The sequence below is a fragment of the Papio anubis genome, chromosome 3, assembly GCF_008728515.1.
Source record: "Papio anubis isolate 15944 chromosome 3, Panubis1.0, whole genome shotgun sequence".
Taxonomy (NCBI): Eukaryota; Metazoa; Chordata; class Mammalia; order Primates; family Cercopithecidae; genus Papio; species Papio anubis.
In genome coordinates this window covers 167,245,109-167,270,049 of record NC_044978.1, presented here as the reverse complement: position 1 = coordinate 167,270,049, position 24,941 = coordinate 167,245,109, and positions in this window count along the sequence as shown.

Sequence of the window (24,941 nt, the reverse complement as noted above, 5' to 3'; positions counted from 1 at the left end):
CATTTTTGAGGGCCCTCCACATTGTAGGAGGCACTATTACTTCATTCCATTTCATGACTAAATATATTCTATGGTAGTGATATACTACACTTTGTTAATTTATTCATTTGTTGATGGATATAGATATTTTGGTTGTTTCTTCCTTTTGGCTATTGAAAATAGTGCCTCTATGAATATTTGTGAGTAAGTATTTGAATACCACTTTTCAATTTGGGGGTTATATAAATAGGAGTTAGATGGTTGGGCCATCCAATCATTCCGTGTTTAATTTTTGGAGGAATCACCAAACTGTTCTCACAGTTGTTATATCATTTTATACTGCTATAATTAATGTAAGATGGTTCCTTTTCTCCACATCCTCACAAACTCTTACAAGTATTGTCTGTTTTTGTTTTGTTTTTACATATTAGCCATTCTAATGGGTATAAAGTAGTTTTGATTTGCATTTCCCTGATTACTGATAATGTTGAGCATCTTTTCCATATGCCTATTGGCCATTCGTATATCTTGTTCAGAGGAACGTCTACTTAGGTCTATTTATTTTTATTTATTCTTTTTTTTTTTTTTTTTTTTTTTTTTGAGACAGAGTCTTGCTTTGTCTCCCAGGCTGGAGTGCAATGGCTTGATCTCGGCTCACTGCAAGTTCCGCCTCCCGGGTTCACGCCATTCTCCTGACTCAGCCTCCCGAGTAGATGGGACCACAGGTGCGGGTCACCACGCCCGGCTAATTTTTTGTATTTTTAGTAGAGACGAGGTTTCACCGTGTTAGCCAGAATGGTCTCAATCTCCTGACCTTGTGATCCGTCAGCCTCAGCCTCCCAAAGTGCTGGGATTATAGGCATGAGCCACCACGCCTGGCATGTCTACTTAGGTCTAAAGGATGTACTTAACATGTGGGAAAATAGGCACTTAATAACTTTTAAAAATGCCTGTGGTTATATACCAATAGATATCATTATCAAATATTAATCCTTATCACCAACAAGGCACATATATCGAGATTTGCAATTATTATTTTATTCTCTTTTAATAATAACAATCAAAATGTTGTTATGTCTGTTGATATGGTCTGAATGTTTTTGTCCCCCTAAAATTTTCATGTTGAAATCCTAATCCCAACAGTGTTGTATTAGTGCCCTCATGGGATTAGTGCCCTTTTAAAAGAAGTCTGAGAGAGATTCCACAGCAAAAAGTCCCCTACTATAATTAGGATCTGCTCCAGATAGGACATATACAAACAAATTGATCTTGGACTTCCCAGTCTTTCCAAATTTTCCATTATCTTTGTCTCAATATTCTTTCCATAGATATTGGCTCTTTGGCATCACTTTTTAAGGTTGTGCTTCAAGAAAGTGTTGTGATGACAGAACAGACAATATAAATGGACTTTCACTGTCCAATTCTAGAGAAATCTGAATGAAAATGAAAAAAATAATGGAAATAATGGATTATATAGTATATGTGTGTAGAGAGAAAAAGAGGGAAGGAAGGAAGGAAGGAGAAAAAGAACGAACGAACGAAAGAAAGAAAGAGAAAGAAAGAGTGAGAGAGAGAAAGAAGGAAAGAAGAAAGAAGGGAAAGAAGGGAAAGAAAGAAAGAAGGAAAGAAGGAAAGAAGGAAAGAAGGAAAGAAAGAAAGAAAGAAAGAAAGAAAGAAAGAAAGAAAGAAAGAAAGAAAGAAAGAAAGAAAGAAAGAAAGAAAGAAGGGAGGGAGGGAGGGAGGGAGGGAGGGAGGGAGGGAGGGAGGAAGGAAGGAAGGAAGGAAGGAAGGAAAGAAAGAGAAAGAAAGAGAAAGAGAAAGAGAGAAAAAAGAAAGAAAAAGGAGGGAGGGAGGGAGGAAGGAGGAGGGAGAAAGGAAGAATGGGGAAGGAAGGAAGAAAGGGAGGAAGGAAGGAAGGTTAGTTTTCTTTACAGTGATATGTCAACCAATAAATGCAGAAGTAATGGTGGTATTAGAACAGTAATAACAGAGATGGATACTAAAACTAGTGGTAGAAGTTTGATCAAGATTAGGATACTTACATCATTTCAATGTACTTTTCCACAAATCCCTTTTCCCTCACACATGGCAATAATAGTAATTTAAAATGAAAAAACCTGACAAACATTACTTTATTAAAGACATCAAAGTTAACATCAGAAATGGGCCAAGCCTATACCATGTGCCTTTTTATATGTTGCACTAAGAAGGACACAGTAAAAGCATCTGATAGTCATAATTCATTAATATGCATAATCTGAATCTCATCATTAGGAAATAACAAACTCAAACTAAGGAACATTCTACAGAAAAACTGGTTTGTACTCTTCAAAATTGTTACTTTCATATAAGACAAGAAAGTCAAAAGACTATTCTAAAGAAAGTGATCAAACAGACATGAAAAACCTGAAATACATCATTCTAGATTGGTTCCTTGGCTGTGAAAAAACATGTCTATAAAGGATATTATTAGGATAATTAGTAAAATTTTACTATCAAGTATGGATTAAAAATGTGCTATATCAAAATTAAATGTCTTGATTTTGATATTTGTTTCATAGTTATATGAGTATGGCCTTATTCTTAGAAAAAGCACACTTTACTATTTTTGGAGCAAAATGGCAATCATGTATACAGTTCATTCTGAAATGGTTCCAATCTATGTACATTGGGCTAATTGTGAATTTTGAAAGTTTACTTTGGTCTCAACTCCACAAATGTTGCCTTCATTCATGTGAATCACATTACCCACTTTCACATTGTATCTTACCTCTTTGTGGACAATTTTCTGATCACTCAATGCCCCTAGTATATATTCTAAGAAAAACTTTTTCATTATAAAGTGATTGATGTGCCACAGAGGTAAATCAAAAACTGTATGTATTGAAGCCAAACATATGGCAACCACCTGAAAACTTGGTCAAGAAAATAATCACTAGTTTGACTACTGCTATAATAACTTTAAATCTATTAGTAGTACCTTCTGGCCTTTAAAAATAACGAAGGTTGGAGAAACTCTACAGTAAATATTTTGATGGTTTCTCACACAACTTTATAACCCTCTTCTGTTTATAACTTCAAAGAAACTGTTTTTGGACTTTGTGATGTTTTCAATATTTTATCAGTTGTAAATGAAATTCAGCTTTTCTATTGCAATTGCTAAGAAGCTAGACTACAGATCTTTCAAAGTGGTATTTATTGAGTTCTTTAAGTACTATGCATTACTAAAGGTTTGATTTAAAAGTATAATATAAAAAGTGAGAGTTAAATGATAGACTCATTGAGGATCAGAATTTTTGTTGTTACATTGTTGTGGAAAATGCATAATAAGTTAAAAAAAATGTCTACTCAATATAATGTTGACTTATTAAGACATATGCTATAAGACATGGTATAATACTTAACAAATATGTTAATTAATCACCACCTATATAATAAGCAAAGAGTTACAATGCTGATACTCTTGGATAATCATAATTTCAAATTCAAACAGCTTATAAAAAACACACAGTTAAATAGGGAAGAAAAGAGCATGCTGAGCAGAGGGTTCAGTGAGAGTACACTACTACGCCGGGCACGGTGGCTCATGCCTGTAATCCCAGGACTTTGGGAGGCCGAGGTGGGCAGATCTTGAGGTCAGGAGTTCGAGGCCAGCCTGGCCAATATGGTAAAATCCCGTATCTACTAAAAATACAAAACTTGGCCGGGCATAGTGCCGCACACCTGTAGTCTCAGCTACTCGTGAAGCTGAGGCAGAGGAATCGCTTGAACCTTGGAAGCAAAGATTGCAGTGAGTCGAGATGCGCCACTGCACTCCAGCCTGGGCAACAGAGCAAGACTGCATCTACGAAAGAAAGAAAGAAAGAAAGAAAAAAAAGAAAGAGAGAAAGAGAGAAAGAGAGAAAGAGAGAGAGAGAGAGAGAGAGAGAGAGAGACAGAGAGACAGAGAGACAGAGAGCCCCAAGTATGGCAGGTGAGAGAAATGGAACTAATAGAACTAACTGACCTGTTACACACTGGGGCTTTCTAAGTAGTTCAGCCTGGCTGAACACAAGATTGTACTGTGAGCCCTGAAGGAAGATGAACTGCTTTATCCTGTCCTTAAAGTTAGCCCCATTATCTATCATAAAATTCCAAATTTTAAGAAAATTAGGCAAATTGGAAAATATGTACAGAGCACCGTTCCTTTATTTTCATAAAAGTGTTACTACATTAGGAGAAAGAAAATAAACCACATTTCTGTTCATCACATAAATCATGCAATTTTTCATACCTTTCAAGTTTGGGAAAATATAACATGTGGTTCTCTAAGTGCTTTTCTTTCTTAATTTTTAAACTCTGACATTTTATCACAGAAATTAAATCCTTATGCTCCTCATTCTTTTCCACTTAACACATCAAAAAGTGGCTCTACAGAAGATATTTGACATTCAGCATAAATTTTATTCTTTATTCTTCTTAAACATAGAAAGTTATATTTGCCAGTGGTAAACAACTCAAAATATTCAACTTCAGGTTGAATTGATAAAGTAGTATATGCTTGTGTGCCTGCATATGGATGCTACTTGTGGGAAAACAGATGTCTACTCTGTTCTAAAAGCTATATTGACATGATAAGAAGTGAATTGAAGAGGAGAAAAAAGAAATAATATACATACATTCTGCAGAAACAAAAATAGCCATCCTTGTAAAGAAGTCAAGATAATAATGACTTCACAGGACACATAAATAATAGATTGATTGTATAATTCTATTATCTCCAGTATTTCAGTTGCATCCATTGGTATTAAATATTTTATAAATTAATCTTTCAGGAAAAATAACACCTAATATTATGAAAAACAATGTCATTTTAATACATATTACCTGTTTCTTAATTTTGAAATCATCTGGAGAAAAGCAATTATTTCCATTATGCAGATGACATATTTAAGGCATTGAAAGATTAAGTGACTTTCTGAGTTGCACAACTGTAATTAATCAACTGAGACAGGGTTCATACCCAGATCTCCTGGTTTCTAAAGCATAGGATTTTTTTCCCTTATACTTTCTCATTCTCATTGGCTTCTGAAACTCTATTATCTTCTAATTAATTTAAACGAATAAATTGTTTTGATCTGTGTCAATATGAATCTAACCTTCATCCACTTATATTAGAAACATATAAAGGATCACCTATTGGTAAAATTTATGTCTCCTTACATAATTTTAATTAGTTTGTGATAGCATCAAACAGGGTTCAATTTACAAAATAATATTTGAAGTCCTAAAGTTCATATTTAAACATTATTTTTCTTTTCCAAAGATTAATATCTGAAAGTTCAAGAAATCCATTATTACATTATTAACAGCACATTTAAGGTCATAAATACTAAGTAGATATTATAGATAAAGAACTAAAGGAGTTCATTTGGTAAACTCTTTGTTTGTCTAGAAGTTTCCATACAAAGTTTATAAAAGGTGTTTTCTCCATAAAATTATTGTTAAAATGTAGTTAAATATTAGATATAGAGGTCCTCCTGCTATAAGAACTTAGGTCTTAAGAGCTACATTTGACTTTTGCTGAAGTAACTTAAAGATATGTCTGTTCATTAATTAGGAAATAGGAGGCAAACTGCTTCTTGTGAAACTTAGTATTTATTTGAATAAAAATGTAGACAATTGTTGTGCCAATTTGTCAAAAGAACATGAATGCTTTCCAAAGATAAGAAGTTAGTCTTATATATTTGGAAAATCAGAAAGTGACATTAAGGCTCAGCTGACCAGATATTTCACTCGTGATAATGAAGACATATAACTGATGTGCAGGATGTACCAAGAGTATATGACAGAGCTTAAAACTGAAAGAACACTGGGCTTGGAGTACCAAAGTACGGTTAACAAATAGATACATAAAAAGGATGAAGTAGACAGTATTTGGCACAACAATTTGACCCAGAATTTGGCACCTGCTGCTGGATTAGAACATTTTTCTTTTTTTATGAATAATATATTGGACAAAATTTACAAAAAGGCAGCTTTCAGTTTAAGTTTGAAAGACTTTTTTAAAAAAACAAAATAGGTTATTGAAGGACATATATTCCCCCTCCCAGATAACCTGTATTTTTTATTACCTTCATATCCCCATCATAGCACCAATTGCAACGGATATTAATGTTTGTTAGTTCCAAATCTTCTTAAGAAGTCTGCACTCTTCCAAAAGAATGACCATGTTTTATTCATGTCTGTCTCCTGGTATAATTCAAGTCTCATGGAAGGCCATGAACATAAAAACATTTTATTTTATTAATAATCAAGTTAATTATTAATTAGTATAATTAATCAAAAATTATAACAATTTAATAAATTATAGTCATTCCTACTTCCTTCTGCCTATCACACATTGTGAGATTAATTTCAATAGTATCTGAGAGGCAGGTGAATTTTTTCTCTGTGAATGGGATGCTAGGTTAGATGGAAAGGACATACTCTGGAATGTCAGAATAAAGACTTTCAAAATCCAAGTTTTAAAAAAGCAATAAGAAAACTGGCAAAAATATCAAAATTATCATTTTCAGAAATCCAAAAATTGAGAAGAGGCTTGAAATAAACTAAAGAACATTTATTCAAGGAAAAATGGGAAGTCTGAGTTACAACAGCAAGATTTGCATCATTTTAACTTGCCCAAATCCATCCCGCTTTCCCCAGGTCTGCAGAAGCCCGGAAAACCAAAGACCATACACATGAAGTACCTATGAAACCAACGGCCTAACAGATGTTAAAGGAGGAAGAAAGGGAATGGCACTTCCCAAAAACCTCAGTCTGACAGAACTGTCACAATTTGACCTCCTGAGAAGCTCTCTGAAAGGTTCTAGCTTCAGGACTTGTTTTTATATGGATCAGAGCTCACTCTCTCTGAACAGCATTACTCTTATGGCATTCGTTGAAAATTGTCCATGGGAATTTTTAACATCACAGCTGCTTAAGGCAGCAATATCAGTTTGGGTTAACAGGAGGCAGATGTAAAAACGTGAAAGGAGAAACTAAGGAATGTAGTGTCCAAATGGTACTTTCAAAAACTCTCAGATATTTTTGGGAATATAAAAGCAAGTGTATGGTTGTGGTAACACACAGGAAATATCTAAAGACAGCTAATATCTTACTTATGGCTGATCTTGAGGCTCTGTACCACCAAGAAGTGAAGGCTAAGGCAGAGTTGTAAATTTCCTGCTGGAGCTTTGAAAACATCCCATATGATACACCCAAGACCTACTGGCAAACTCTGGCAGACATTAATTCAAGATATTCAGTTAAATCTCTATTCAATTTTTAGCCAATCAAGCAGAGATGTTATTGACTGTATACCAAAGTATATGTATCATGACCAGGACTACAGACTTTACAGAATTGGTCCAGGAAAGTCACTAATCAAATGACAATCTCAAACACTACATACAATAAACCCAGGGGGCTCATTTTCAGAATTGTTATGTTGTATTATTTAAAGTGTCAATTAGATGAAGCAGGGTATTTTCCTGATCCTTTCACAGGACTTGTGACAGGACTGCCTCATTTACTCAGCCCACTGCTCTCAACTTCTCGCAGGAGGGAGTGCATTAGTGAATGAGGTGGGAACTGGAGTGCATGAGTGCTAGAACCACCCAGCAGCTTCAGCTCCGGCTGCAGCAAACTCCACTCAGCCCCACTGTGTTCCACCCCTTGCAGGAGCGAGTGTGTAGGTGAGTGAGTGCAGGAGATGGGGTGAGCCCTTTTGGGTGCCAGGAGGACCAAATTCCATGCGGGCCTTGTGGCGGCATCTGGGGGCAGGGCCTGTGAACCCTGAAGTCCCAGAGAGCATGTTACAGTGCTCTTTTAGCTCTGCCACTTGCAGACAGCTTAAGTGTTAATAGCTCAGTAAGCCCTCTGCCTTTTCATGTGGTGGCTACCCTCTACCAGCGAGGGCAAAGGGCCAGTGTGACAGGCTTTTGTATCCACATCCATGGCTCCCAAGCTCTTGTCTGACATCCAGGAAAAATGAGGTTGCCCAAATGGATTGAAGAATGGTAAATGTGAGAGATTTCACTGATGAAGAAAATGGCTCTCAGGGGGAAGGGGAGCTGAAAGGGGATGGGGCAGGTAGGTAATCTTCCCCTGAAATCCAGACATCTCCAGTCGGATTCTTCTTTGAAGTTACACCATCAAGCTGTCCCTATGACATGAAGTCACTTCTGTCCAACATCCAGCCCTACTCCCTGAAGTGTAGCTGCTTCTCATCTCTGCCAGCTGAGTCTGAGGTCTTTATAGGCACGGGATGGGGGGTGGGGCTGGCCATGGGTAATTTAGGAAAAGACAACATTCGAGTGGAAAAAACAGGAATAAAAGTTCTCACTTTGCGCCATGGTTTCAGACTTTTTGACTTGAGAGTAAGGTTTTGTCAGAGACCCACTCTTTTCTGCCTAGAATTTCTCTGCCCCTGTCCCTACTGAAAGATGCAGAGAAATAAGAAAGTATGGCCCAATCACAGGAGGAAATGCTATCAATAGAACTGTCCCCGAGGAAGTCCAAATATTGAGTTCAACAGACAAAGACTTTAAATGAGCTACACTAAACATGTTTAAAAATTAAAGAAAACCATATTGTGCAAGTTCAGGCAGGCTGGTGGGGAAAATTTTAAAGATAGTTATAAGAAAAAGATACAAACCTCTAGGAAGGCCTTGGGGGTGGGGGTTGCATAACTTCAGTAATAGAGCTGGCTGAAGGTAGCCTAATCCTCTCAAGTAAACAGCTTAAAGTAGGTAGGTACAAAGGAATGTAAGGGAGTTTACCTAAATAACTTGTTTACTCATGTGGTCCTAAAACTAACCTTTCACCTTTCAGGGACAGGATGGCTCTCTGGGGGGGAAGGGGGCAGCGGGTAGGGGGGCATGACCAGGTTAATTACCCTCTATTCCTGTTGACTTAAAGCCTTTGTCATTTAATGTGTGCTAAATAAATGCCAGCAGGGCCAGCTAGTCAGGGCCTCAGCTGCTATAACTCCTTCAGTCAGCGACCTGAACCCCAGCCCACTCTTTCACTGAGTATTGATGTCAGAGTACGTTATTTATCTGTCATGCAGCTGGGGTCTGCAGGATAGACCCTTGCACCATATTAAAAAACGCAAAGGAAAAATTCAGTGATTTGTCACTGAATAGAGAACATCAATGAGGAGACAGAACTTATCTTCATAAAGTTACAAATTCTGAAGCCAATATACAACTAAATAATAAAAATACACTCTTTGGCCTTAATAGCAGATTTGAACTGGTTGAAGAAAGAATTAGTGACCTTGAAGATAGTTTAATTCAGATTAGCTGGTGTGAGGAATAGAAAGAAAAAAGAATAAAGAAAAATGAACAGGGTCTCATGAGACCTGTGAGACACAATCATGAATACCAATATATGTATAGTGGAATTCCCAAAAAAAGAGAATATAGAAAAACAGAAACAAAGTATATCTGAATACATAATGGCTAGAAACTTTGTCATTTATTGTAAACATTAACCTGCACTCAAGAAACCCAGTAAATGAAAATCAAATAAATTCAAAACATGCACACATAAACGTATCATAGTTAAATTGTCAAAAGCCAAAGGCAAAGAAAGACCCTTGAAAGCAACAAAGAAGAGAAATCTATCAAATAGAAGTGTCCTCAATAATAAAAACAGCTGAGTTTTCCTTAAAAACCACTGAAGCCAAGAGGCAACAGAATGATATATTAATAGTACTGAACAACAACAACAAAATACTATCATCAAGCAAGAATTCTATATCAAGCAAAATCCTTTCAAAAAACAAAGAAAGGATTTCTAGCTATTGGTTCACTATGTCAGAAGCTTGTAAATAACCCCTCCATCTCAACAAGTAAAAATCTGAACAGACCGTAAACTCAGACATTATTCTTAGATCTGTCTGAGAAGTGAGGTCACAGGGCAAAGTGCTGCCTCAAAATTAGACGGATAGGCAAATACAGCGAATCAACAACCTACTAGCATAGAAATCCATGAGTACAAACCTTTGTGGGAACCACTGCTGAAGTCTCCCTGTACAACAAGTTCAAGAGGAGGAGACTAAGTCATCACAAGACCCCCTCCCAAACTTTGTGTTTTACCTCCTGGAGTTCTTCTAGGGTCTCACAGTGAATATCAGAGAAAATGCTCCTTTTGTGTTTTAGACAAGAGGAGAAAAAGAAAGGAACCATTTTTACATAAGCCAAAGAATTGTTCTTCTTAACAAAACATGCCCTCAGTAGAAACTAACCAGAAACCAGAGCCTAATCTGCTGGAGTTTTATCAGAGCCTAATGTCCTGTGGGAAAGGTAATATCCCATTTCAATCATCTCTAGACTTCCACATGGAGGAATGGAAATCCTCCATGTGGAAATCCAACTCCAACCCATTCTAGCCATCCTATCTCACCTATGGTGGGGAGGGGACTGAGAAACATGTGTAAAGTTCACATCCAGAGGAACAGGCAAACTTAAAGACTAAGACTTTATCATGGGACTTTAGATCGCTTGTCCTCTTCTCAGACATTATCAACACATTACTAAAGGCCTATTTATGGCAGTACCTTTTAATCAGTGCATCATGTCTAGCCATGAAGAAAAAAAAATGCAGGCATACCAAAATGCAAAAGTCACAGTTATAAGAGATAGAACAAAAATCAAAACCAGACTCAGATAAGGCAGGGATGTTGGAACCATCAAACTGGGAATTTAAAACAATTGTGATCACTTTTCAAAGGGCTCTACTGGGTAAACTAGATAGTATGCAAAAAGAGATGGACAATGTACACAGAGAAATAAAAATTCTAAGAAAGAAGCAATAAACTCTGAAGATCAAGAACATTAAAAGACATAAATGCCTTTCATAGTTGACAGTACACATGTGAGGAAAGAGTCTCTGATATTGGGTATAACTCAATTGAAAAGCAAAGAGAGAGAGAGAGAGAAAAAAAATAAAAAAGACTGATAGGACAGAACAGAATATCCAAAACCTGTGGAACAACTACCAAAAGTGAAACGTACTTATAATGGAATACCAGAAGGAGAGGAAAGACAGCAAGGAACAGAAGCATTATTTAAAATATTAACAACTGAGAATTTCCCCCAATTAATATCAGACAGCTAGTGACAGATCCAGGAAGTTCAGAGGACACAAAGCAAGATAAGTGTAAAAACAAACAAACAAACATAGAAACACCTAAGCTAATCATATTCAAACTACATAAGATCAATTTTTTTTTTAGTGCTAAAAAAGCAAGAAAGTGGACAGTGGGAAACTTCTTGCATATAGAACAGAAAAGATAAAAATTACATCTCACATCTCTTAGAAATCACGCAAGGAAGAAGAGAACGGAGTAAAATATTAAAAATGTTGGGAGACAAAATCCACTATCCTAGAATTCTCTACCCTGCAAAATTGTCCTTCAAGAGTAAAGAACATATAAAGACTAAGACAAAAAAAGTTACAGGAATTTGGTCCCAGTAGACTTGACTTGCAAGAAAGTAAAAAGAAGTTCATTAGAACAAATATGATATATATCAGAAACTTGGGTCTACAGAAAGAAGGATATTGGAGAAGAAATAAGTGAATGTAACATACAAATTTTAATTTTCTATTCTTAATTTCTCTAACATAACAATTTGTTAAAAAATAATAATAGCAACATGCATCTCCCAAGTATAGGATGTCTGAGTATGACCTGTAGTTTCACTGTTAGATGTCCTGATTTTAATAAATGAACTGTTTTTATGAAAGAGAGTGTCTTGGTTCATCTAGGCTGCTATAACAAAATATCATGGACTGAGTGTCTTATAAGAAACACATTTTGTTTCCCAAAGTTTTGAAACCTGAGAAGTTCAGGATCAAGTCACTAGTAGGTTTGGTGTCTGATGAAGATCCACTTTATGATTCATAGATGATGTTTTCTTTCTTTTTGTTTTTGTTTTGTTTTGTTTTGTTTTGTTTTGTTTTGTTTTTGAGACAGAGTCTACCTCTGTCTCCCAGGCTGGAGTACAGCAGCATGATCTTGACTCACTGCGACTTCTGCCTCTCAGGTTCAAGTGATTCTCCTGCCTCAGCCTCTTGAGTAGCTGGGATAATAGATGCCCACCACCACGCCCAGCTAATTTTTTTTTTTTTTTTTTTTTTTTTAGTAGAGACGGGATTTCACTGTGTTGGCCAGGCTGGTCTCGAACTCCTGACCTCATGATCCACCTGCCTTGGCCTCCCAAAGTGCTGGGATTACAAGCGTGAACCAGTGTGCCTGGCCAGATGATGACTTCTTATTGTGTTCTCATATGGCAGAAGGATCAAATGAGTTGCCTACAGTTTCTCTCATAAGAACACTAGTCCCATTTATGAAGGCTCCACCCTCATGACCTAATTCCCTCTTGAAAACCTCAATTCCAAATACCATGATATTGGTTATTAGATTAAACATATAAAGTTGAGAGACACAAATATATAGTCTAATCAAGAGTGTCCTGTTCTCAGAAAAGATTCACTTAACTATCAAAGAGTAAAGGGGTACAAATTCTCCAATTTACTTTCAGTTGTTTAGCAGGAACACACACACACACACACACACATGTACGCACTTTACAATATGCATTTTTAAACTATCAAAATCTACTGTCAAATCATATTATACCCCTTCATACATAATGTAAACCTTAACAGTATACACTGACTTCCCTGTTTTAGCCTTTATACTCATGTTTTTATACATTTTACATTTGCATATCTTTTAAACTGCTCAATTCATCAACATGATTTTTGCTTTACACAATCAATTTTAATGGTATTAAAATTCAAAAGAAAATATTTAATATGTACCATCACATTTAATATCTTGGTGATCTTTTATTTGTGAAGATCTGAGTTTCCATTATGCAGCATTTTCTCTCAGCCTGAATAATTTTCTTTCACATTTCCTGTAGAGGTCAGCTAGTGATAGTATCCCTTGATGTTTCTTGTCTGAAAAGGCTTTCATATTCACTTATAAATTACATTTTTCTTGGATATAAAAATGTAGGTTGATATGCATTCTTTTATGTTCATTAGATAAGTCTCTGGTTTCTATTTATTCCAGTGATAAGTTAACCATAATTGTTACAGATATTGTCCTATGTAATGCCTCTCGTAACTGGCTACTTTTAAGATTTTTTTCTTTATCACTGGTTTTCAGCAATTGGATTATTCTATTTCCTAATGTAGTGTTATTGTGTTTATCCTGCTTGAAATATACTGAGCTTCTTGGATCTCTGAGTTTTCAGGTTTCTTCAAATTTGGAAATATATTCAGACTATTTTATTTTATTTTATTATTTTATTTTATTTTGATGGAGTCTTGCTGTGTCTCCAGGCTGGAGTGCAGTGTCTCGGCTCACTGCAACCTCCGCCTCCTGGGTTCAAGTGATTCTCCTGCCTCAGCCTCCCAAGTAACTGAGACTACAGGCACCCACCACCATGCCCAGCTAATTTTTTTTATTTTAGTAGGGACAGGGTTTCACCATGTTGGTCAGGCAGGTCTCAAACTCTCGACCTCAGATGATCCACCTGCCTTGGCCTCCCAAAGTGCTGGGATTACAGGTGTGAGCCATTGCACCCGGCCCAGCCCTCATTTTTTTTAACAATTACTTCATGCTTCCCTCACCCCACATTTTACGCTGGGACTTGAGTTTTGTGAACATTGAACTGCTCAATGTTTTTCCACAATAACTAGATTCCATTCACTATCCTCCTTTTTTTCTCTCTCTCATTCTCTCTCTGTCTAAAAAATCTCTAATTATTTGTCTGCATGTTTACTAATCTTCTCTTTAGTAGTGTTTTATTTGGTTTTAATCCCATTTGATGAGTTATTCAAAAATATCACATATTTTATTTTCCACTCTAGAAGTTATATTTACTATATTTTATACCTTTGAATTCTCATTTTGCTATATATTTTCCATTGAATCATTAAGTATATTTATAACTGTCGAAAGAACTTTGCTTTATATTTTCATTTACTTTGACATTTCTAGTTCTATTTCTACAGTTGATTCTTCTCCTAGTTATGATTCACACATTCTTGATTCTTTTCTATTATAGTGCTTGTTGATTGAATGCTGGGGCCTGTGCTTGCTTTGTTTTCGAATATGAGTGTTATGCTGTTCCTTTAAAGCATATTGAAAGTTGTTTTTGATACTTAGGATGCTTGCAAATCAGTTTGCTTTTTATAAAGTTTGATTTTTTTAAAAACTTTGTTAAGATGCTTCTAGCATAGCTTTTACTCTAGTGCTACTTAGACTTACCACTAGGGGTGACGTTCTGAGATCTTTACTGAATTCCCTGAGTGTTCACTGACTTCTCTCTTTTATTGTTAGTTAGAATTCAAATGAATTTCAGCCTGGTATATTCTGCAAATCTTTCAGCTAATAATTCTGATACTGTTTGGCTGTGTCCACACCCAAATGTCATCTTGAATTATAACTCCCACAATACCCATGTGTCATAGGAGTAACATAATGGAAGGGAGGTCATTTAATTGTGGGGACAGGTCTTTCCTGCCCTTACAATATTGAATGAGTCTCATGTGATCTGATGGTTTCAAAAGTGGGAGTTTCCCTGAACAAGCCCTCTCTGCCTGCTGACATCCATGTAAGATGTGGCTTGCTCCTCCTTGCCTTCCACCACGATTGTGAGGTCTCCCTGGCCATGTGCAACTCTAAGTCCATTATACCTCCTTCTTTTGTAAATTGCCCAGTCTCAGGTATGTCTTTATCATCAGTGTGAGAGCAGACTAATACAAATTCCTGGGTAGGTGTTTGTTTTGTTTTGTTTTGTTTTGTTTTGTTTTGTTTTGTTTTGCCCAGGCTTGTGTAGTTTCTCTATGAATGTGCACTTTAGTATTAAGCCAGAGACTCAGAAGCCATGTAAGATTTCTGAAACTTTTTTTCTGAATAGTGTCTTCATCTCCAGTACTTAGTCCTACAAATTCCAATGCTATTGGCTTCCTTGAACACTCTTTCCTCAGCTCAGTGAAACTTCTTTTCACTATGTGTATGTTTTTTCCCTCCATGAACAGCAGTATGAAAAGTGCCTTCAGAAAAAAAGAAAACCAAATATATTTATTTCCCTCTGTTCTTAAATAGATTTTAATATAACTTGTTCAGTTTTCTTGTGCTTTACAGTGAGAGGGGAGTATCTAGTTCTGCTTACTTCAACATAATAGCAAATAGAAGCTACTGTGTTGACTAATATAAAATAAAATAATATATACCTGTTTAGTGTATCTGGCATTCTGAGCATGAATACTAATATGGTTAGGCTTCATGTCTCCAATCAAATCTCATATTGAACTGAAATCCCCAGGTATTGAGGGAGAGACCTGGTAGTACATGACCGGATCACGGGGATGGTTTCCTCTGTGCTGTTCTCTTGACAATGAGTGAGATCTCATGAAAGCTGATGATTTTATAAGCCAGTTTTCCCTGCTCTCTCTTGCACACACTCTCTCTCCTGCTGACTTGTGAAGAAGATGCCTGCTTGACTTCTCGCATTATTGTAAGTTTCCTGAGGCCTCCCCAGCCATGCAGAACTGTCAGTCAATTAAACCTCTTTCTTTTACAAATTACCCAGTCTTGGGTATTTATTTATCACAGTGTGAGAATGAACTAATACAGTAAATTGGTACTGTGGAGAGTGAGGTACTACTATAATGATACCCAAAAATGTGGAAGCAACTTTAGAACTAGGTAACAAGAAGAGGTTGGAACAGTTTTGAGGGCTCAGAAAAAGATAGGATAATGTGGGAAAGTTTAGAATTTCCTGGAGACTTGTTGAGTGGTTTTGACTAAAATGCTGATAATGATATGGACAATGAAGTCCAGACTGAGATTGTCTTAGATGGAGATGAGGAACTTGGTGGCAACTGGAATAAAGGTAATTCTTACTATGCTTTCGCAAAGACTGGTGGCACTTTGCTCCTGTTCTAGTGATCTCTGGAACTTCCAATGTGAGAGAAATGATTTGAAATTGGAAATGTTTAGAAAGGAAGCAGAAGCTAAAAGTTTAAAAAAATTTCAGCCTGGTGATGCGATAGAAAAGAAAAACCCATTTTCTAGTGAGAAATTCAAGCCAGCTTCAGAAATTTGCAGAAGGAACCAGGAGCCAAATGTTAATGATCAAGACAATGGGGAAAATGTCTTTAGGTCATGTCAGAGACCTTTGTGGCAGCCCCTCCCATCATAGGCCCAGAGGCCTAGGAGGAAAAAATGGTTTCCTGTGTCAGGGCCATGGCCCCCCTGCTGTGTGCAGCCTTGGGACTTGGTGCCCTGCATCGCAGTGACTCCAGCCATAGCTAAAAGGGGCCAAGGTATAGCTTGGGCTGTTGCTTCAGAGGGCACAAGCCCCAAGGCTTGGCAGCTTCCACATGGTGTTGGGCCTGTGGGTGTGCAGAAGATAAGAATTGAAGTTTGGGAATCTCCACCTAGATGTCAGAGGATAGAAGGAAATGCCTGGATGTCCAGGCCGAGGTGTGCTTCAGGGGTGGAGTCCTCATGGAGACCCTCTGCTAGGGCAATGTGGGAGGAAAATGTGGGTTTGGAGCCCCCACACAGAGTCCCCACTGGAGCACTGCCTAATGGAGCTGTGAGAAGAGGGCCACCATCCTCTAGACCTCAGAATGGTAGATCCACTGACAGCTTGCACAGTGTGCATGGAAAAGCTACAGATACTCAATGTCAGACATGAATGCAGCTGGGGCTGAGGAATGTACCCTGCAAAACCTGTGAAGGAGCTGCCCAAGGCCATTTGCATCACCTCCTGCATCAGTGTGCCCTGGATGTGAGCTGCCCACCTCTTGCATCAGTGTGTCCTGGATGTGAGATATAGCGTCAAAAATATTATTTTGGAGCTTTAAGATTTAATGACAGTCCCACTGGATTTTGGACATGCATGGGGCCTGTAGCCCCCTTGTTTTAGTCAACTGCTCCCATTTGAAATGAGAACTTTTATCCAATGCATGTACACCTACTGCATCTTGGAAGTAACTAACTTGCTCTTTATTTTACAGGCTCCTATGCAGAAGGAATTTGCTTTGTCTCAGGTAAGACTTTGTACTTGAACATAATGCTGAAATGAGGTAAGACTTTGGGGGACTGTTGGGAAGGCATGATTGCTTTTGAAATGTGAGGAAAGCGATTTGGGAGGGGCCAAGGGCAGTATGATATGGTTAGGCTTTGTGTCTCCTCTCAAATCTCATCTCGAATTGTAATCCCAAGGTGTTGAAGGACAGACCTGGTGGGAGGTTACTGGATCATGAGGGTGGTTTCTCACAAGATCTGATGGTTTTAGAAGGCAGTTTTCTCTGCTCTCTCTTGCACACGCTGTCTCTCCTGCCACCTTGTGAAGAAGGCGCCTGCTTCCCCTTAAACTTTGTCCATAAGTTTCCTGAAGTCTCCTCAGCCATGCAGAAGTGTAAGTTAAACCTCTTTCCTTTATAAATTACCCAGTCCAGGGAATTTCTTTATAGCAGCGTTAGAATGGACTAATACAAATACTAAGGGATTTCATATGTAAACAACGACTCTAAACATTTTCTGTAAATCTTTGTTGCCTACTATTTGGCCTCTATTTAGTACTTTAAGCTCAATATACTCTTTAATGTGTTTGGAATAAGCTCCTTTTTAAAGCATCTTCAAATTTTGGTTAATGCGACATTATTTGTGTACAAAGAACATGTTTTCAAAATAGAAGTTGGTTTATATTGGTTTATAAGATAACTTTTAAAATAAAAAGCATTTTGATTCTAATATAAAATAAATTGTAGTATTCCTGGCTAGGAATAAGATATGGAGTTTTGAAGACTGTCTGTTTTCTGGATTGCCATGGGGAATGTGTGGATTATATTAATGTTCTTGGTGTTTCCCAGTTTCATGTATGTCATAACTGGCTATGAAATTCTTGGATCTATAACAATGTAACACATTTTATTTCCCCTGTTTAAATTGATTTAGAGAAGTGAGCATGTACTGGGCACTTGAGTTAAAGCATGGCAGGGAGGTTAGGTTGCTAAACTTCCAAGTTTTCAAATGTAATCCCAATCACTGTACTACTTCTTTTTCTTCTAGTTCATTGTTGCATTTCCTGATGTGTTGAAAGTTTATAGCCAGGCATGGTGGCTCATGCCTGTAATCCCAGCACTTCGGGAGGCTGAGGTGGGCAGATCACGAGGTCAGGAGATCGAGACCATCCTGGCTAACACGGTGAAACCCCATCTCCACTAAAAATAATATATATATATATATATATATATATATGAGCCAGGCGTGGTGGTGGGTGCCTATAGTCCCAGCTACTCCAGAGACTGAGGCAGGAGAATGGCGTGAACCTGGGAGGCAGAGCTTGCAGTGAGCCTAGATCACACCACTGCAATCCAGCCTGGACGACAGAGTGACACTCCTCTCAAAAAGAAAAAAAAAAAAAAAGTTTAAACACCACAAGTTTCAAGCTGTTATCAAAACAATCTCTTTCCTTTTATTGCACATGAATTGTGGTGTTACATATATATTATATTTTAGGCTTTTTCAAATTATCTGAAACTATATGTCCCTGAAGTTCTTTAGCTCATGTGCCTAGATGTGTTCTGCATTCTTTCATAGTGTAACGCAAAGAAGATCAGATTAAATTTCTACTTTTTAAAAATTTTACCAATATCCATGTTAACTGTATAAAAGACTAACTGTATAACGTTAACTATGTAAGAATCCGAACTACCTAGCTTACATACCAACAATTAATGGTATATTTATTAGGAGATACTGTAGTTGGCTAAATACTGCTCCCTGTTCACTTAATGACCACTTCAGCTTCAGAGTGTGACCTTATGTTGAAATTGGGTCTTGACAGATGTATTTAGTTAAGGATTTGGGGATAAAAATCATACTTAATTTAGATTGGGCTCTAAATCCAGTGACCACTTCCCTATAGGAGGAGAAGGAAGACAGAGTTACTTAGAAAAATCTATTTAGATGGAGCAGAAATTGGCATTATTAGATCCTTTAGAAGCAGCATGGCCCTGATGATACCTTGAATTTGAATTTCTAGCCTTTTTAACTACAATATAATAATTTCTGTCATTTTAATCCACCAAGTTGTGCTAATTTGTTATGGAAGCTATATGAAACTAATGTAGTGTGTTTTTTAGAAATCTTAAATAATATGCCTCATATTAATCTATGCATCTCTAAGAATCACTTACAAAATATACTTTGGATGAAAAAATATAAAATGAATATAAATATCCCAAAGATAAAATTGACAAACACATTGCACTGTCCATTTAAACCATATATTTTGATGCTGGTTTTGGTAAGTATCTAATATCTGGCTAATTCTGTAGCTCAAGTAGCTACAGTAAACTATAAAAATGTTCAGATTGCCAGCCAGTTGGCTTTAACTTTGTTCTTTTCCAATATGATTTTTGATCAGAACTCCAAGTCCAGACAATTTCACATGAAACTTGTATGTGTGTGCATTTTGTGTGTGTGAGAGAGGCTGTTCTACTTTTCCCAGCTTTCCAAGAATAAAGAGCTCTGTAATTGACCCAATCAAACTTGGAAATTACTATATCAAATACTGTGGCTAAGTTCATCTTTATATGATACTAATTGAAGAATTAAACTAGACTTTGGGACCATCTCATTATCTGCAGTGAAGTGACTACCATCGAGTAGGATTATGTTACTTAAATTAGGAACACCACAAGCAAATAATAGGTCTTTACTCCATAAAAGGTTTCTGTGGTGGAAAATACACGATTAAAAAATTTAAAACATATTTATTTAAGAAATCTTCACAGGCCATAAGATACTGGTATGTATTATGAATCTCCAGGAAGAAAAAGATGCAGTATTCTTCCAGCTTATTTGTTCTTTTAACAGTTTTTATTAAATATCTATATCAATTCCAAGTGCAAGTGCTCTGGAGAGCATCATGTGGATATAGTACTTCAGTGCATGGTGGCATCATGGGCTTTTAGAGTAATAATGACATAATATCCTTATACAATATTGTCTTACTTTTTCATAGTCCTTGCATAACTTTTTTTTTTTCTTTAATGAGTCTCGCTCTGTTGCCTAGGCTGGAGTGCAGTGGCACAATCTCAGCTCAGCTCACTGCAACCTCCACCTCCCAGGTTCAAGTAATTATTCTGCCTCAGCCTCCCAAGTAGCTGGGATAACAGGCCTCTGCCACCATGCCTGGCTAATTTATTTTGTCTTTTTAGGAAAGACAGGGTTTCACCATGTTGATCAGCCTGGTTTTGAACTCCTGACCTCAAGAGATCCACTGACCTTGGCCTCCCAAAGTGCTAGGATTACAAACATGAGCCACCACAACCAGCCAACTCTAATTCTTATAGTATACATTGTTACAGGTACTAATGTAGGCATTTTACTTTCATTAAGTCACTTAATATTTTCAATACTCTTATAGCATAGGTAATATTATTATCCCTAATTAACATGCTAAATCACATGTCCAATGTAACATAAGGGCATTATGTTACAGCAGGAATTTAAAATGCAGGCCATCTGGTTACAGTATGCAGATTTCACATACAGTAAGAACTAATGGGCAAATATTGAAGCTTAATGAAGGCAAGAATAAACTAGAAAGTAAATCAATGTTCCTTAACTAGATTTGGTTATGGATTCACTTGAAAATAGAAAGAAAGCCACAGAAAATATCTTCATAACAGTGTATACACATATATCTAAAAACATGTATATCTGACTTTTGGGGCATTGCAAATCTCTGAAATTATCCATTGGACATCAGGGTGAAAATCACTAATTTAACTACCTTTATGTGAAGCATGACTAAATTAATAGGTGCCAGATCTAGAAAAACTATTAAAGTAGGTTAGTGTGTAGTGGAATCATAAGAAACTTGTGAGGTTGAGGTATGGAAAAAACAAACTATTCCATATCATTCATTGGACTGGAATGTTATCCATACTGATACTGTTGTTTGCTGGCCCGCTTTAATAATTCTTAGCTCTTTCTTTCAAAAATATTTTGGCTAGCTAATTATCCTTATTTTGAATCAAAATTGTTGGTAATCTGATGGGCTAGGACAGCCCTCCAGTTCATTTGTTTAATCTAATTAAATGTAAATGGCTTATATCTATTTTTATTTCCATTTGACTTGGGTTATTAATTTCATCTTACAGGAAAGATATAAGTTAAAATTATGAAGTACTTTGCAAATTAAAACAGTAAAATAAAAAAAATTTAAATTAATAGGTTTTTATTTTATTATCAAATCAAGTGACATTAAAAATGAGTTTTTAATTTAAATGAATATATTAGTAGCCTAAAACTTGACTATGCCCCCCCAAAAGCACAAATATTTTCAGAATAGTGACTGAATGGTGAATTACTTGAATGCAGCCATGCATAATGAAAAAGACATGAAAATTAAAAGAAAATATGCCTGGGTTTTAATCACTTACATTCAACAAATATCCATTGAGTATATTTTAGTGTAAATCTTGTGCTATTTACCTAAATCTTATGTAAGGGCAGAGATTACATACTTGTATCCTTCAAGTACCCATGTTCTAACTGTCTACCACTTATAATGGGACTTCAAAATGGCTGATCAGAGTCATAAAGAAGAACCAAATACCAGGTAAATACTTACAGTTCAGACAGGTTATCTAAGAGAGAATATTGGTATTCAACAGAGAAGTGACAGGAAATGCCTGAGTCAAGGAAGGAGAGGGAAGTGAGGCAGCCTGCTTGGCCAGGATTGGCTGGAAGCCTGGAAAGGGTCCCCAGTGTGGGACAAGGGTAAATAAGTGACTCACAGCTATCCACATTCCCACCACAGACTCCTACAATCCCAGCCACCAGAGAGCCCCTTGACCCATGTGGGCTCTGAGACTAACATAGGGAACTTCATGGCCATGGTGTGATTGCCTTGTTCCAGAAAGAAGTTCATGCTGGATCCCACCCTTGAGACCTAAGCAGCTACAGCTAGGTGCCATGTTGAGAGCCCAACCCCCATCAGACTGTATCCTGCCCTAGGGCCCAACCACTACTACATCTCCGCATTGCTGGGGATTCATTGATTTCCTCCGCTCACAGTGAGGCATTGCTGCTGGCTATTGCCACCATGGCCAAAGTACAAGACACTGGCAGTAAACCCACTGCCTCCAGGGCCAAAGCACATTTAAAAGTGCGCTGAGAAAAGGCTACCCCACTTATAGCCACCACATGGGGCCAAAGTACATGCTTTCCAGTCACCTATACATAACTGCTGCCACTGAGATCAATTTTGCCCTTCCTGGAAGAAGGACCACAGTGTAGCCACTGCTACCACCACCCTCACATTGTACTTTAGTCCTGGGCGTCATCTTGTACTTACCTACCACAGTAAGTTCCTACACACACTATTGTGTAGGAAAGGCCCACCCACCCAGGCTTCAAACACCCAACCCTGTCCCCTGGAGGATACCATCTAGGGGCCTGGAGATCTCCTCATCACATTCGTCATCATTAACACCTGAACATTCCTCCCTGGGGCCTGAGATCAGACCCACACAGCCTGCCACTACCATAATTGCTGTCACTCACATGCATGCACCAAATAGGGGCCTGAGTACTGGGCTTCCCAGCCCATGGCAGCTACCATCAACAACAACATGGAGGGCTTGGGAGTCAGAGGCTTGTCTCACCACTGCTAGTGTCATTGCCAATCCACACTTACTGCTTTAGGGGCTTAGGGATCCAGATCACCACTGCCACTGCCAGCATCTGAGCAAGCCATATGGGGGTCCAAGAAAAAGTCTGCCTTGACTCACTAACACCAGTGCCAGCATAAGTTGTCCTAGGGTCCAACTACATGCATATTTGGTCTATTGCTGCCACCATTGCAACCCAAGGACTGGCCTGCCTGATGTCCCTGTGCCCAATAAAACTTCACCACAGCCTCCACTAACAACTATACCCTAAGCCATTTAGGAAATCACATACATGACTGATGCTATTTCCAGCTAAATAAATCATATAGAGACTACCCTACTGCACATACTAAGAAACAAAGCCAAAGTGCCCTGCACAACAAACACCACGGACACATCTTTAGGAAAAAGTCCCCCAGTATAAAAGCAAATTCAAGAAATTGAGAGAGTCAACTATCACATCAGGTGTACAGATATAAGGAAAATGTAAGGAAAAAATAAACATTAGAAAGCAAGGAAATATGATACTTCTAAAGGAACACAATAATTATCTAACAAAATATGCCAATAAAAAGTTTATGAAATTCCAGAAAAATAGTTCAAAATAATGACATTAAAAATGTCATTGAGTTTCCAGAGAACTCAGAAAAGCTATACTAACAGTTCAGAAAAAATAATTCAGGATATGAATAATAAACTTACCAAAAGTTAGATATTATCAAAAAGAATCAAGCAAATCATGAAACTGAAGCATTCGGTGAGGGAAATAAAAAATACTTCAAAAACTTTAACAATAGACTAGATGAAGCAGAAGAAAGAATTCCAGAACTTGACAAGTTTTTTTAAGATAATCTTGTCAGATAAAAGTTAAAAAGAATAAGAAGAAATGGAGTCTACACAACATATTGGACACCACAAAGTGACCAAATGTTGATGTATTGGTGTCCCAGAAGGCAAAGAAAAAATGAAAGGAACAGAAAACCTATTTAACAAAATAATGGCTGAAAAACACCCAAGTCTAGCAAGAGATTTAGACATTGAGATATGGAAGCTTCAAGATCCCCAAACAAGCACAAACAAAAAGGTTTTCTCCATGGTGCATTATAGTCAAGCTGTCAAAAGTCAAAACAAAAAAAGAATTCTAAAACAGTTAATAGATAAATGTCTAGTCACTTATAAGGGAACTTATATCACACGTAGAGTAGATTTTTCAGGGGAAACCTTACAGGCCAGGAAATCAGATGATATACTAAAAGTGCTGGAAGAAAAACAAAAAACCCTCCTAACCAAGAATGTTATATCCAGCAAAGCTAACTTTCATAAATGAAGGAGAAATAAAGTACTTCTTGTACAAATGTTAGCTGAGAGAATTCACCACCACTAAACCAGTCCAACGAGAAATGGTTACATTAGTCCTATAAGCAGAAATAAAAGGAGGATAACTACCATTATGAAAACACAGAGAAGTACAAAACGCACTGGTAGACCGAAGACACCAATAAGGAAAAGAAAGGATTCAAATGTTACTAATACAGAAAACCACCATATCACAATGACAAACAATAAGGGAAAGAAAGAAACAAAACAACCATAAATAAATGAATAAAATGACACAAATAAGCCCTTACATATCAACAATAACCTTGAATGTAACTAAATTAGACTTTCCACTTAAATAACATAGACTCGCTGAATGGATTTAAAAATAACCCAACTATATGCTGCTGTAAGAACCTCATCTTACCTGTAAATACACATATACATTAAAAATTAAAAGATAGCAAAATATATTCCATAAAAAGAGAAACTAAAAATCCACAGGAGCAGCTATACTTATAATAGACATATCAGACTTTAATTCTAAAACACTAAAAAGAGACAAAGAAAGTCATTCCATAATAACACAGGTATCAATCCAATAAGGGCATATAACAATTCTCAATTATATATATATATACACACACACACACAAAACACCAGAGTGCCTATATACATAAAAAAAATTAGATTTAAAAACAGTGGGTTGAGGCCAGGTATGGTGGCTCACACCTGTAATTCCAGCACCTTTGGGAGGCCGAGGTGGGTGGGTCACGAGGTCAGGAGATTGAGACCATCATGGCCAACATGGTGAAACCCCGTCTCTACTAAAAACACAAAAATTAGTTGAGTATGGTGGCACACACCTGTAATCCCAGCTACTCAGGAGG